The sequence below is a fragment of the Ictidomys tridecemlineatus genome, unplaced genomic scaffold (assembly GCF_052094955.1).
Source record: "Ictidomys tridecemlineatus isolate mIctTri1 unplaced genomic scaffold, mIctTri1.hap1 Scaffold_58, whole genome shotgun sequence".
Taxonomy (NCBI): Eukaryota; Metazoa; Chordata; class Mammalia; order Rodentia; family Sciuridae; genus Ictidomys; species Ictidomys tridecemlineatus.
The window spans coordinates 262587-276997 of record NW_027523917.1 but is presented as its reverse complement, the minus strand read 5'-3'; the positions used below and the strand labels follow the sequence as shown (position 1 = coordinate 276997).

General features: G+C 46.7%; 1 long non-coding RNA gene across 7 annotated transcripts in view; it reads right to left on the bottom strand.

Annotated features, from left to right (window-relative positions):
* Positions 1-38: 38 nt before the first annotated feature.
* Positions 39-14411, bottom strand: part of LOC120892608 (uncharacterized) — a 162162-nt gene continuing 147789 nt past the window's right edge. For 5 of the 7 annotated variants that reach the window (XR_013433603.1, XR_013433606.1, XR_013433608.1 and 2 more), the window contains 3 exons: positions 7301-8156; positions 6777-6968; positions 39-2803 (listed from right to left, as the gene is read on the bottom strand). This is a non-coding gene — a long non-coding RNA (uncharacterized LOC120892608). The remainder of the gene's footprint in view (positions 2804-6776; positions 6969-7300; positions 8157-14411) is intronic. The other 2 variants (XR_013433607.1, XR_013433604.1) reach the window with 2 other exon arrangements.

The window sequence follows — 14411 nt, the reverse complement described above, 5'->3', positions numbered from 1 at the left end:
TGTGACAACCAACCGGTGTATTTAGAGAACACTCAGAATTTAGGATGATATCATCTCAAATTGTTTATTTATTAAATACACAAATTAGATCACTTTCTGAGGCTCTGGGAAGAAAGGAGTCTCTGGGGACACTATTCAACTCACAAGGAGGCCATTGTTGGTATTTTCCCAGCTTTCACGCTTATTCTTAGGGTAAGGTTCGCTCTGCTGTTTCTTCATGGATGGGGACAGGAGTCATACACGGCATGTCCTTGATTCCAGGCTTGTGTCTCCAGACCTGTGGCGACTGTCTCAGGTGTGTTGGTTTTGGACACCCAGTTGTTGAGGGGTGTGCCTCTTAGATTATTCTTGTGTTTAGAAAGAGGGATGTGCCTCTCAGCTTGCCTTTCTTCTCTGTATAAATGGCCACTGGAGCGTGGATACTTCTGAGATAGTGAAACAGGACAAGTGAGCTTTTGAATAAGAAAGTGTGAACACTGCATTTTTCTTATGTGGGCCTCAAAATCTGGGTTGTAAATACTATTTTTAGTCCATTTCATAGCTGAGGAAAGTGAGACAAAGGGAAATTAATTCATGTCCAACCTATCTCTGCATAGCTGCTCTTACTTAAGCTCTGTTAGTTCTATTATTATTATTATTATTATTATTATTATTATTATTATTATTATTTTGGTACCAAAGATTGAACTCACAGGCACTTAACCACTGAGCCACATCCCCAGCCTTTCTTATATTTCATTAGTTAGGGTTAGGCTTAGGGTTAGGGTTAGGTTAGTTGCTTAGAGCCTCACTAAGTTGCTGAGGCTGGCTTTGAACTTGCAAACTTCCTGTCTTAGTCTCAAGCCACTGGGATTATAGCAGTGTGCCACTGTGCCCAGCTAGTTCATTTATGCTTTTAGTAAAACCATCAAGGGCAAACTGTGAGGACGTGAACTCTTAATGGAATAGAAGAAACATTTTGCAGCTTTTCCTATAATTTCCAGCTTGCAGAAGTGTGGCGAGAATAGTACGAGGAGCCACACCCGTTCACCTAGATTCACAAAGCGTTTACATTTCCTCCCATTTGATTACTTTCTCTCTCTCATTCATTTGAAAATAAGTTGGAGACATCATGCCCCTTGAGCCCCAAATACTTCAGTAAGAACAAGAATACTCCTTACATAACCTCTATGAAATTATTAAAATTAGGAAATCTGCTATTGAAACACTACTATCTAATCAAGAGTTTGTATTCAAATTCCATTCATTTTCCCTCTAATGTTCTTTGTAACCTAACCCAGGATCCAACCCAGGAACGTGCACGGCATTTAGTTGTCCGGTCTTGTTAGTTTCTTTATTCTGAAGTGGCTCCTCAGCCCTCCTGTCTGATGTCCCTTGGGATTAGTTCCAGGGGACACCTCGCGCTCATTGCATCCTATCAAATGGCACAGGGCTTCCATTTGCCCCGTCCCTGTTGATGTTGAATTTCATCCCTTGATGAAGGTGGGATCTCTCAGACTTCCTATGACAATTTACTCCAATTCCCTTTAGTAAGTATTTCTGTGGGGCTTTGAGATGATATAAAATGCCTTTCCTAAACCCAGCTTGTGTGTTTATGTGTTCATTCTCTCTCTCTCTCTCTTTCTCTCCCGTTGTCTTACCTGGTCCACTTCTCATTTGGTGAAGCCCATCTCCAATGAACTTCCTGAGGAAGGACGCCTGTGAGGACTGGAGTTTGAGATTTGGCCTATCTGTCCCCCTTATTCCTGAACTGCCAGATTAGCTATAGAATTCTGAGGGAGCCAGAATTGCAGCCATTGCATTATAACTCCAGCACCCAATGGTCCTACCCAGTTGATATCACTCTAAATCTTAAAAATCTGAACTATTTTTGTCTTCTTTGAAATATTTTGATTTTTTTAACTGTGTGTGGGTGCCCTTTCCCCCTGTTCACTGTGCCGGGTGCTCCCTGCCTGTTCATTCTGGGGGATCGTGCCTCTCGGTGGTGACATTTGTGGGTCTTCTTTCTTTGGTAGCTCCTTCCTCTCCACATGGTCTCCAAGAACCCCTTTTGTTGGATATTGGCTTCTGTGTTGACTGATTTTCTCATCTCTCTCCTCTCGTTTTTCTCCATCATTGTCTCCTATTTCCCGGGGGGTGATTTTCCAACTGTTTTCAAACCAGACTATCAAAGTGTTCATTCCAGCTCATGCATCTTTGTATTCCAGGAATGTGCCTTGCTCGTTGGGCTGTCTTTGCCTCCACGTTCCGTCGTCGTTTCTGCACGGGTATTCTCCTGGGGATTCTTGTTGTCGTTGTTGAAGATTTCTTCTGCTGACATTCGCCTTTCTTTCCTGTTTTTTATTTCCTACCTCACATTAGAGACCACCTCACATTAGAATGCCAGAAAAAATGTCCATCACAAGACGTTGGAGGGTGGTATCTAAATAAGGGTTAACAGAACAAACAGAAACCAGAACAAACAAATGGAAAAGGGGAGATCTTGGGCACAGATGGGAAGGAGCTGGCCAGAAGCTCATGGTGTTTGGTGGGACCTACCGTGGCTCAGCTTCTCTGCAGGGCCACTGGAAAGTGGTTGGGATTTCCTTATTGGGGCCTCAGCTCTTATTCTCTGTAAGTCTTCTTACTGGGGGCTTTTAGTTTCTCTAGTTCCCCCAGTTTCTTGATTGGAGAAAAGACATCTTACTTCCAGGGCTGGGAGCTGAGTGGGGCTATTCAGCAGTGAATGTTCAGCTGCTTCTCTCTTGCACACAGGGTCTTACTCCTGGCTCTCATTGTGGTTCTCTCCCTGAGTTCAGGGCCTCTGGAAATGAAAGAATTGGAGGCAAAATCATATAGGGGAAAAAAGGAAAATAAAAAGATTGCTTTAAAATGATCTGCAAAGGTCTGGGGAGGTAGTTTATTTGTAGAGTACTTGCCCAGCAGGCTTGAAGCCCTGGGTTCAATCCCCAGTACTGCAAAATGAAACCACACACACACACACACACACACACACACACACACACCCCTCTGCAAAAATTTCAGATTCAGAAGGAGTAAATCATGAAATAAAAGTTCAACAGAGGGGCTGGGGTTGTGGCTCAGTGACAGAGCCTCAGCACCACATAAAAATAAACAAAATAAAGATATTGTATCTGTGTATAACTAAAAAATATTTTAAAAATTACAACAGACGCTGGGATGTGGCTTAGTGATAGAGCACTTGCCTAGTATGTGTGAGGCTCTGGGTTCAATCTCCAACACTACATTAAATAATAATAATAATAAAATAAACTGGGTGCAGTGGCCCACGCCTGTAATCCCAGTGGCTCAGGAGACTGAGGCAGGAGGATTGAGAGTTCAAAGCTGGCCTCAGCAATGGTGAGGCACTAAGCAACTCAGTGAGACCCTGTCTCTAAAAAATACAAAAGAGAGCTGGGGATGTGGCTCAGTGGTAGTGTGTCCCTGAGTTTAATCCTGGGGAAAAAAAAGAAGGAGAAGGAGAAGGAGAAGGAGGAGGAGGAGGAGAGGAGGAGGAGGAGGAGGAGGAGGAGGAGGAGGAGGAGGAGGAGGAGGAGAAAAAGAAGAAGAAGAAGAAGAAGAAGAAGAAGAAGAAGAAGAAGAAGAAGAAGAAGAAGAAGAAAATTGGGTATTTAATTGAAAAAGTAGGTAATTAAATGAAAAATAAGTCCACAAAATTACCAAGGCTGGTGAGTTTACAGTTAAACTGTGTTTGGTTGAGAAACAGCCAATATGACTGTCATATTCACAAAGGATCCGGCAAATCTCCGGGCAGCAGCATTGCCAACGCCTGGGGTGCAGGTTTTGTTAGGCAGTTAGTTAGCTCTCGGAAAGTGCAAAAGCTTTCCTTTATTTTGGTAACTCTCATTTGTCTCAGGACAGTGAACTCATTCCCCTTTCCGAGCCCCTTCCCTTCCTCTGTCTCTTCTTTCCTTTACTTTTTCTTTCTGATTGGAATATGCATGGTTTCCATCCCACTTTGCCTCTAGAGTTCCACCTAGTGGTTAAGTTTCTGGCCCCAAGGCACATATTTAACCAGGAGTTTGTTTTGATACAAGATTAATTGAACATTTTGTTTTATTTGTTCAGTTTTTGTTTATTTTGGTGTAAAAAAGATATTAATGATAATGATGATTGCAATAAAACGTTCCTGTGCATGTTAACAAAATAAGTCCTGTTGCAGTGAGACTGAGACTTGGCTCCTGTCTGGAAGCTCTACCTGCACTTGCCTGAGCATTATTATCAGCTCATCTCCTGAAAGCAGGAGCAAGAACAATCGTCTCCACCTGTTAAGCCCACGGTACCTATAACTGTAAGGCCTCTTCTTTCTCAGGCTTGCCAACGCCCGGTGACTCTGTGAGCTACCTAAAGCTGCAGTGATCTTGGGGCTGGAACTACCAAGAGGCTCACCCACATATGACAGGACCCCTGGTGGAGGCTGAGCTGCCTCTAAAGAAGTGCCCTGGGGTCCAGAAGGCACTAGGGGATCTAGTCCTGAGAGCCAGGCTCTGGAATGAGGCAGAAGTGAAACAGAACCAAAGGGAAGCTCTAAAGCATTGGGTGCCAGGGGTGTCCAGAAGGTTTGGAAGCTGATGGCTGCCCTTTCTCTCCTCACGACCCACAGTCTCTTCTTCCCCTGGGGCTCCTCCATATGTACTCTTCAGCAGGGTCACTGAACTTGTGGCAGCTCAGAGTTCCCAGAAGTGTGAAAGCAGAAGCTGCTGGGGCTTCCTAGGCCTGGAGCTGGGGGAGCGTCACTTCTGAACATTCTGTGGTTAAACACTCGCAGGCCAGGCCAGATTCAAGAGCTGAGGAACTTGGTATCTCTGATGTGGGAACAAAGAAGACCTTGGAATTGTTTTCACTCTACCACACTAAACAACACAATCTGAGTTCCTCATCACTGCCATAACAAATCACCCCAAACGGAGTGGCTTAAAACACAGAAGTTTATTCTCTCACAGTTCAAATGAAGTTATCCCCTCCAAAGACTCTAGGGGAGAATCCCTCCTTGCCTCTTACAACTTTGGTGACTCCAGGACTCTGCTGGCTTGGATAGCTCTTGTCTCTAGACAAGAGACAAAATCTCTGTATCACTGGCCTCCTTCCCACTCCCTCTTTATCTCCTTCTACCCACACTTTTTAATTTTTTCCTTAGAAAGACACCAGTCATTGAATTTAGGACCCACCTAATTCCAGGAGGATCTCATCTCAAAATCCTTAACTTGAGGGCTGAGGATGCAGCTCAGTGCTTAGTGTGCATGCCCCTGAGTTCAGTCCCCAGCACCACAAAACAAACACACACAGCAAAACAAAAAGGCCCTCAAAAACAACAAAACAAAGTAAAACAAAAACCTTAGCTTAATTACATCTACAAAGACCCGATTTCCATGTAAGTTCACATTCACAGGTACTGGGTGTGGGTTAGAGAAATACAATTCAATGCACTAAAGCAGACATAACCCTGTGTTTATCCTGCTGGGAATATGTTGTCCTATCTGGATCATTGGCTTTGTGTTTTCAATTAGTTCTAGAAAACTCAGTCATTCTCTTTAAAAATATTGCCTCTATTTTTTTCCCTTCTCCATTCATCCCTGTTGGGTTCCCAGACATATATCAAGGCAGGACTAAACTTTTTCTGAAAAGGCCAGAGAGTAAATATTTTATTGAATTTGAAGGATACACAGTCTCTACGGATTCAAATCAACTCAGTTATAGTGTGAAAGAAGCCAGAGGCAATATATAAACAAACAAGTGTGGTTGTATTCTAATAAAACTATTTAAAGAATCAAGTGGCCAAGTAGGAATAACCCAGGGACGTTAGGCCAACCTCTCTACTAGACCTTCTCATTCTAGTTTTTGTATCCTTTGTACTTTGTCACATTTTCATCTCTTTATTTCTCTGCTGCATTCTGGATAACTTCTTCAGATTTATCATCCAGTTCATTAATTCTCTCTTTGATTGCAATCTACTGTTTATCTGATCCATTGAGCTTTTTAAAAATTTGATATTTAAAGTAATAAGTTTTAGAAGTTCCATTTTTTCCCTCCTGATTCAATCTATTCATGCCTGACAGTTTCTTGTTGCCTACCCGTCTTTATAAGTGTATTCTCTCTAAGCATTTTGTACTTACCTCTTCTGCATGTTGTAGCAAATATAGAAACACCTGTAATCCTTGGGGATCTAAGGCTGTTGACTCTTGTTTCTCTTAGCTCTAATTAGCAATGACTTACCTTTCCATTTATTTGTCAATTTTTCTTTGTGAAGTTATCAGTACAGTATGTTTTATTTGTAGGATTCTGGCTGGACCAACTTAGACAAACTATGATTCCAAAGAGACTCTACCTCTGTTTTCGCCAGTAGCTAGAGGAACTCCCTCTCCTCTATGAAAGATCACCTCAGAATCCCCCAAGTAAGAGTCTCAGATTCAGGTTCGCAAGGGACCAGGTCTCAGGACAACTCTCCCTGCTCTCAGTGACTCACACCCCGTCTCCCTGCCCCTCAGCCTCTTCCTTCTCATCCAGCCTCTGCCATCTTGGGTGATTCCTGCTCTACTTCTGGAGTTACTGGTGACTCCCTTCCTCCCCTGGCCACCCCTGCCCTTTGAGGCTCAGCTTTCCTCTGTCCATCTGTGTCTATTTCACGGCATCCCCAGAGCCCTCTTCAGCTGCAGAGATAGTCCTGTTTGAGATAGTGTTCTAGCCAGTTCTCCAGCTGCTGGTTTCTCATGATGGGGAAGTAGAAGCTATCACCCACAGTTCTTTGGGGAACTTACCTTCACACGGATGCACATGCTTATGGGTTTCACTTATAACACGTTGGTTTTCCTGTGAAGTTAGAATCATATAGACCCTCTCCAGGTATGAGACTCGACTGTGGCTTGTTATTCCTCTCCACCCTCAGCAGCATCTCCTTGTCCCATCTGCGGCAGTGTCTCAGGTCACACTCACCTCATTCTTGGAAATCACTGGGAGAAGAGTACAAACAGAGCCATGCTTACAGTGCGACTCTATCCAGCAATATTAACATTTAGACCATGGGCAAATTCAAAGGGAGGATTTGTAGAATTTGAGGTTTTAACTTAGTTGGCTTTTCAGGGTCAACAGGGGAGGAGTATGGGGGATTACGACCGTCCCTTCTCCCCTGAAGTCACACTTCATAGTCATAGACTTGTACACCTGGGGACAAGCCTATGATTATTCTTGGTTTTATTAACATTAAAAGTTGAGAGAACATGGTGCAAAACCCTCTTACACATGACCCCCTGCTGAAAAAGCAAACAACCTACTATCCACTCACATGTGTTTCAGTCTCTGAGCAGAGCTTTCCTCCGCCTGCTGCCGTGAGGAGCTAGTTTTCTGTGATGTGATTTATGAGCCTGCCACAGGTGGATTGCAAATGGAGCTCTGTCAGTTTCTCCCCAGCTCTGGCAAGGCTGGGACTGCTGGACCCAAAGGAGCCGAGATGAGCCAGGGGAGGCAGGAGAGGCTGGGTGTGCGAGTCACAGCTCCAGGTGCCTGGAGCTCACAGCCCGTTCTGGTCTTGCACGAGCCCGCTATTCCACCCAGCAACACTGGACTGTTCCATTCTGTTTCTCTCGGGGAAGAAATAGCACATGTTGACATGAAGATTGACTGTCAGGTCCCTCCTGGGTCCCAGAAGTCATCAGGAGTGGAAACATTAGGCTTCTCCCTGCTAAAGCTTCTCCCTCCACAGAATTGTTGGGTGGTGAAGTCAGAGTTTCACTGGATTTTTTTTCCTCCTTCCTTGCAGTACACTTCAGCCAGGAGAGCAGGGAGAGTCTAGTAGGTGGAAAAAAGGCTTCTCAAAAATATGACCCACCCTGATCCCTGGAGACTGAGGAGGCAGACTTATTTGGAAAACAGAAGTTGTCGAGGTGATTAAGTGAGATCTTGAGGTGAGGAGATTCTGGACTCTCTGAGTGCCCCTTAAGTGCCACCATATGTGTCTTGATAAGGAATGAGGCAGAGGCTCAGATAAGGTGAATTCGGAGGCAGAGACTGGAGTGATGTGGCCACAATCCAAGGGACGCCAGGAGCTGCCAGAAGCTGCCAGGAGCTAGAAGAAGAGAGGCAGGCACCTCCCCAGAGCCTTCCTGGGAATGCAGCTGGACGCCAGACATCTGGCCTCGGCACTGAGAGAGAGAGAATTTATGTTGTTCTAAGCCACCCAGCATGTGGTAGCTTGGCAGAGACTACCACAGATACCCAGGTGACTCTCTAGCACCAGTCCCAGAAAATCACTGAGGTCATAACCGACAGTATTCGGCCCTCATGGCTCTGCCGAGGCATGCCCTGAAGGGGCCAGGCCAGCAGTGCCCTAAGAAATGGCCTGCAGGAAAGCATGTGTGTTGACATTGATTTTGGTGGTGTATCCCAGGGAAGTCAGAGTGGGGGGTGTGAACAAGGGAAGGTCAATGAATACAGGGGAGACTTTTTCCCATGACCACGTCTTCTCAGGATGCCAGGGCTGTATGGTCACAGGAGACACCTCGGGAAAAGCCACATGAACCGCTGCTGCTTGGAGCCAGCTGTGGGTGGGGAGGTGGGCCAGCCACTCACTGCTGCCTCCTCCCCGTCTCTCCTGGGTGGGCTTGCCTTCCCACTTCCAGCATCAGCCTGGGTGCCAGGCTGCTGCAGCTGCACCTTCAGAGCCACAGGAGGCTGTGGTGGTGGGAGGACAGGGTCCTCCCTGGGGCCAGTCCAGCTGGGAAGCAGGCGGGTGAGGACGTCAGGGCCACAGAAACTCACCCAGGTGTCACTGAGGCTCTGAGCTGGTGGCTAGGGCCCTCTTCCTCCCACCTGGTATACTCTCAGAGATGGGGGACTGAAGGCTCATTTGCCCCAAGCACACACCCTGCCAGAGTCCCCACTGCCAAAACTTGTCGGCCGTAATTCTGCTGTTGGTCATTCCCCATTCATTTAGTTCTTCCTCCAGTCCCTCTGCTTATCATGCATGGCTGTTTAGCTCATCTGCTTCCTGTCTGTCTCTTCATTTACACGACAGCTGTCCTCGGTATCCTTGGGGGATTGGCCCAGGATCCCCTTGGACACTAAAAGCCTCAATGTGCAAGTCCCTGACATAAAATGGCATGGTACACCTGTAATCCCAGAAGATCAGGAGGCAGAGGCAGGAGGAACTTGAGTTCAAAGCCAGCCTCAGCAATTTAGCAAGGCACTAAGCAACTCAGTGAGACCCTGTCTCTAAATAAAATACAAAATAGGGCTATGATGTGGCTCAGTGGTCCAGTGCCCCTGAGTTCAATCCATGTACAAAAAAAAAGTGGCATGGTATTTTCATATAATCTGTACACGTTGTTCTACATAATTAAATCATCCCTATTTTGCTTATAAACCTACTACAATGTAAATATAGTATAATGTAATTATAGTATAATGACTATTTCCATTAGTCATTATACTATAATTAGTCATTATACTATATTCTGTAGGGAATAAAGAAACAAATCTTTGCACATATTTGGTAGAGATGCAATTTCTCCCCCTAAATGTTGTATTCTGCAGTTGGTTGAATCTCAGGATGTAGAACCCACAGATACGAAGGGCCCACTCTAGTCTCTCCATGTTACTTAGCTTGCAGGAACAAACTTGCTGTCTTGTGGGTTTGAGATATCTCTTATGTTTCTGCATTTGATTAGACACTGCAAAGAGAATTCTCCTTCAGTTATACTTCACAGAGAGAATTGGAAAGAGGAAAGAGAAAGAAGGTTCTTTGACAGACAAAATAGGCTCCAGAGACACTTCTTTGATTTGACAAGCAGAAGAAAAGACTTCTTGGCTAGAAGAGACCTGAAGCAGATTTAAAATTGAATTTCCTTGGATGAAGGATGGATCTGGGTCATGTATATGTAACCCATGTGTGCACAGTCAAGTTGCAGGGCCCCTCGTGGGGTCTCACGTCTGGTCCACGAAGCCAGGCATGAGGGGATGGCCTCCTTACCTAGATGAAACACAGAAGCCCCAGGACCCAGGGAGGGCAAGAGCAGAAGTGGGCCCCAGCCCTGAGTGGGCTCTGTGGGCCTGGGCTGTGGGATCAACTAGAAGCCAGATCCAGCCAAAACAGGGGTGGGACTTTGGCAGGGAGCATCATCAACACAAAGAAAGAGGGCAGCCCAAGTGGGAAGACAGGGAGGGGAGGTTCTGGAATGAACAGTTACTTTTAAAGGTTTTAAATGGGAAATAGCTGGACTTTACCTCCACTTGGCAAGGTTAATACTCCCTCCACCCCAGAAATGGCCTGGAGCACCCATGTAAGTCATAGATAAAAGCAGATGGTCTGTCCCTTCCCCAAACCAAATGTCGGGGGATCTGAACTCACTGCACGAGTGTATTTCTGACCCTGTGGAAGTCAGTCCTTCTGAAGGCTCCTGAGTGCCAGAGGATCAAGCAGGCCAGAAACCTGGAGAGGCCCAGGAGAGGCCCTGGGGACACCCGCACACTGGACACCTGGCTTCACAGTGGCCCAGAGAGAGCGCAGGGAAGGGTGAGTACAGAATCCACTGCCACGTCAAAGAAGCGTCACAGCAGCTGCTGTCCCAGGGGCCAGTGGGTTACAGTTCTGTCCCAAGACGGCCAGCAGTGAATATGTAATGAGCCACTCTCTCCTCCTCAGTCCAGGATTAATTATATCGGACACCTTTTCAGTTTCCTCTTGAGTGTCCCCAAAAGTCCTGTGTGTTCAAAACTTGGTCCCTGGGTGGCACTTATATTTGACATTCTCCATCCTATTAATTTCAGCTATTCTGTTTGCTCTTATGGAGAAAAAAGTGTTGGTTCCTGGAAATCTGACATAGGCTCTGCCATCTTTTCTTCTTAATTTTAATTTTTTTTGTAGTTGTAGATGGACACAATGACTTTATTTTATTTGTTTCTCTTTATGTTGTGCTGAGGATTAAACCCAGTGCCTCTTATATGCTAGGCAAGCGCTCTGCCATTCAGCCCCACCCCCAGCCCCAGTCTCTGACATCTGTAATTTGCCGTGACTTTGCAAAAGGGGTAAACTCTTTGCAGCCCCACCTCTCCACCAGGAGGAGGTCAGACCTGGCACCTGTGTCAGCCCCAGGGACACCTGGATCGCTGGTGTGAGCCTGTGCAGGGCAGAAGTCTGGTCCTTTCAAACCCTCTGCCTTTCGTAACATGTTCCTTCCCTGGATCTGCACGTTGTCCCCTAGAGCCCTCTTATGATTGCACTCTGAGGGCAGCACCTTATTTTATGTATCTTGTATCTTTCACAACACTCATACAATTTGGAGCATCACACTGGCACTCAACGAGTACATGTTTATCAACCCTCTGGCTCCTGGGGCTTGGGACAGACATTCTGAGGTCATTGTCCATGTTTCTCAGTGTCCTCCCACGTCCCCTGCTGTGGTAAGCATCAAAAAGCCCAATGTAGAAGTACATTCAGAGTTGAGAGAGGAGGGGCTGGGTTGTGGCTCAGTGGTAGAGCACTTGCCTTGCACACGGGAGGCGCTGGGTTTGAGCCTCAGCATCACACACAAAAATAAACAAATAAAGTTAAAAAAAAGAATAGAGAAAGGGAAACTCATAATTGGCATCGTTAGTGTCCAGATTCTTTCGGGGTCATTCATTGCTCCCACATTCCTACACAGGAGCTTCCGGGCCTTGCAAAGTTCTGGTACATGGTTAGGATTCCCCAAGGGAGATGCTCTCCTCCTGTCCTCCCATTCTGGCCTCCTTGTACACGTCAATAGCCCACAGTCCATGAGAAGGAGGTACTTCTTTATGCTACCACTGCTGGCACCCTCCGGGAAGGTGGTCCTGCTTGGGCCAAGAGTGCCATCATCAGGCCCACACAGCTGTCTTTGGGGAGCCAAGAAAGGTGATCATCCCTGCAGGAGACAGAGAATGCCTCTCCTGCCTATCCTGACAGCACTGTCACCAGAGCTCTTTCAGAGTTTTTGCTACTGGTATGCTGCAGTGACAAACAGCCCCCAAAATCACAGATACACAACTCAACAGAGGTTTAGTTCTCCTCACCCCTGGACACACACAAAAGATCCAGGACCCAGTGTCCATCAGTATCAAAATACCTAACATAAACAATTTAAGAGAGAAATGATTTATTTTGGCTCCTAGTTTCAGAGGTTTCAGTCCATGGTTGACCAGCTCCATTGCTTTGGACCTGAGATGAGGCAGAACATCATGGTGGAAGGAGGTGGTAGAAGAAATCTTGTCAATTCATGGCATCCAGGAAGGAGAGAAAGACAGTAGAAAGGGTCCAGGGACAAGATATAGTCTCCAAGGGCATGGCCCCGAGACCTGCTTCCTTCAGGGGAGTCCCACCTGCCTACAGTTTCTACTACCTCCCAATACTCCATTCAGACTATTAATCTATTAAATGGATTAATCCACTGATGGGGTCAGAACTCTGATGACCCAATCATTTCATAAAAGCCCTGAACATTGCTGCTTTGGGGACCAAATCTTCAACACATGAGACTTTGGGGGAACATTCCAGATTCAAGCTATAACAATCAGGGCAAGCTGGTTTCATAGTGGAGGAGGAAGAAGGAGCCAACAGCGGTGGCCTAACAGAGCTAAGCCTTGTGTAATTGCTACTCCTCAGAAGCACCATGCATCACTTCCACTCATGGTTCATTGGTCAAGGAAGCCATGTGGCAAGTTCACTGCCAACAGGGTAAGGAAGTGTAGCCCTCCGCAGGGAGGGACAGCAAATACCTTAAGGACAGAGCAAGACCTTGAAGACACGCTGCCCATTCTCAGTCTCACAATCTCTGCACCAGCCCAGGAGACTGGGGGGTTGTAGCTGCCTATGGGGTACTCCCTCCTTGCTGGGTCCCCCCCTGTTATGTTCCTCCCTTCTGCAAGCCCCTCCACAGGATTCTCCCTTTCAGTCAGTGAAAAAAAAATGGAGATGGGTGTGAGAATAGCAGCTGGCTCACCAGTTTTAAAAGAAGCCAAACTATGAATTCCAACCTGGAAACTAGTAAAATTCTGCAATTCTAGGAATGATCTCCCACTCCAAAATGCAAAGGCCTTTGCAGTGTCATTTGACAGGGCAGGATTTAGCTCCTGTTAGGTGAGTGGGCTCTACATGTCCCCCACCCTCATCTGGGTCCAGTGCTGAGTCTCTGCTTCCACTGGTCAGAGAGGAAACTTCTAGTATGAGGGAGAAGTGCTCAAGGGTGGACATTCAGAGAGTAGGCAATGCAAACCACAGATGTGCTCTGCGGAGGGGGCTGGAGGTTACAACACTCCCAGATCGCTGGCCACCTCCCGGTTTGCAGCTGGCAGTGTACCTTCGCAGTCAGAAATATCTAGTACCCCAATTCCTGAGCCTCTCTGAGGTTCTGCAGCAATGACTGAACCTTCTCCCCCTCACTCCAGCGGGAGGGGCCCTCTCTTTTCCTCCTGCTGAGTTAAATATCATCAGTCCATTCCTCTTTTCCCTTTCAAACTGTTGTTATTATTTTTTTCCTGTCTCTGTGCTTCTTCTCCTGGTCTTTTTGTGCTTTTTCTGGCTTTACTGTCATTTGTGTGGGAATTAAGGAGAAGTTAACGCCTGTCTGCTCCAACCACTAGAATGAAGTGCCCCCCAGGGCCACCTAGGTTGATTCCCCTCTCCAGAGGTATCTCTTCCTCAGGAGGTTTAAAGGCCTGGAGTGTGTCCAGAGGGCCCAGGGCAGGTCCCGAGGGCCCCTGTTTCCCCTGGAGGCCAACCAAAGTGCTAAAGCAACCTGTGCCTAAGTCACCTTCCTTCCTTTCAGAGGAAGCCAGAGAACTACCCTGGCCTGAAGATCCCAGTCTGCAGGAAGCAACCAGGGTGTGGGCGGGGCCAGGCAGAGCAAAGCTGGGGGCGTGGTCAGGGAGGACAGTGTCCTCTTATTGCCACTCAAACAGTGCTACGAGGTTTCAATTAAATGGGATTTATCAAATACAAATGGAAGTATAAACTATAAAATATCAATTCTCTTTTTTCCCCAGAATATGCCAAAATCACACCTTGTGGTTTTTTGAATCTGAATATTCTTTGTGTGTGCACACTTGCTTAAAGGAAGGGAAGACCATCACTTCTGGAAGACACTGGCATAAAGCTCCTCCCTACCTCCCCCACCTTCCCCACCCCTGAAGTTCCTTCGCTTTCTCTCAGATCTCTCGCCTTGGCCCTTTTCCTTCTGCTTCCTGTTCCTCCTTGAGGTGTGTGTGTGTGTGTGTGTGTGTGTGTGTGTGTGTGTGGTGCTGGGATTGATCCCAGGGCCTTGTGCAGGCAAGGCAAGCACTCTACCAACTGAGCTATAGCCCCAGGCCCCTCCTTGAGTTTAGATGCCACTTCCTCCAGGAAGCCATCCGAGACTCCAGGCCAGGGCAGGCACCGCTGAGGCTGT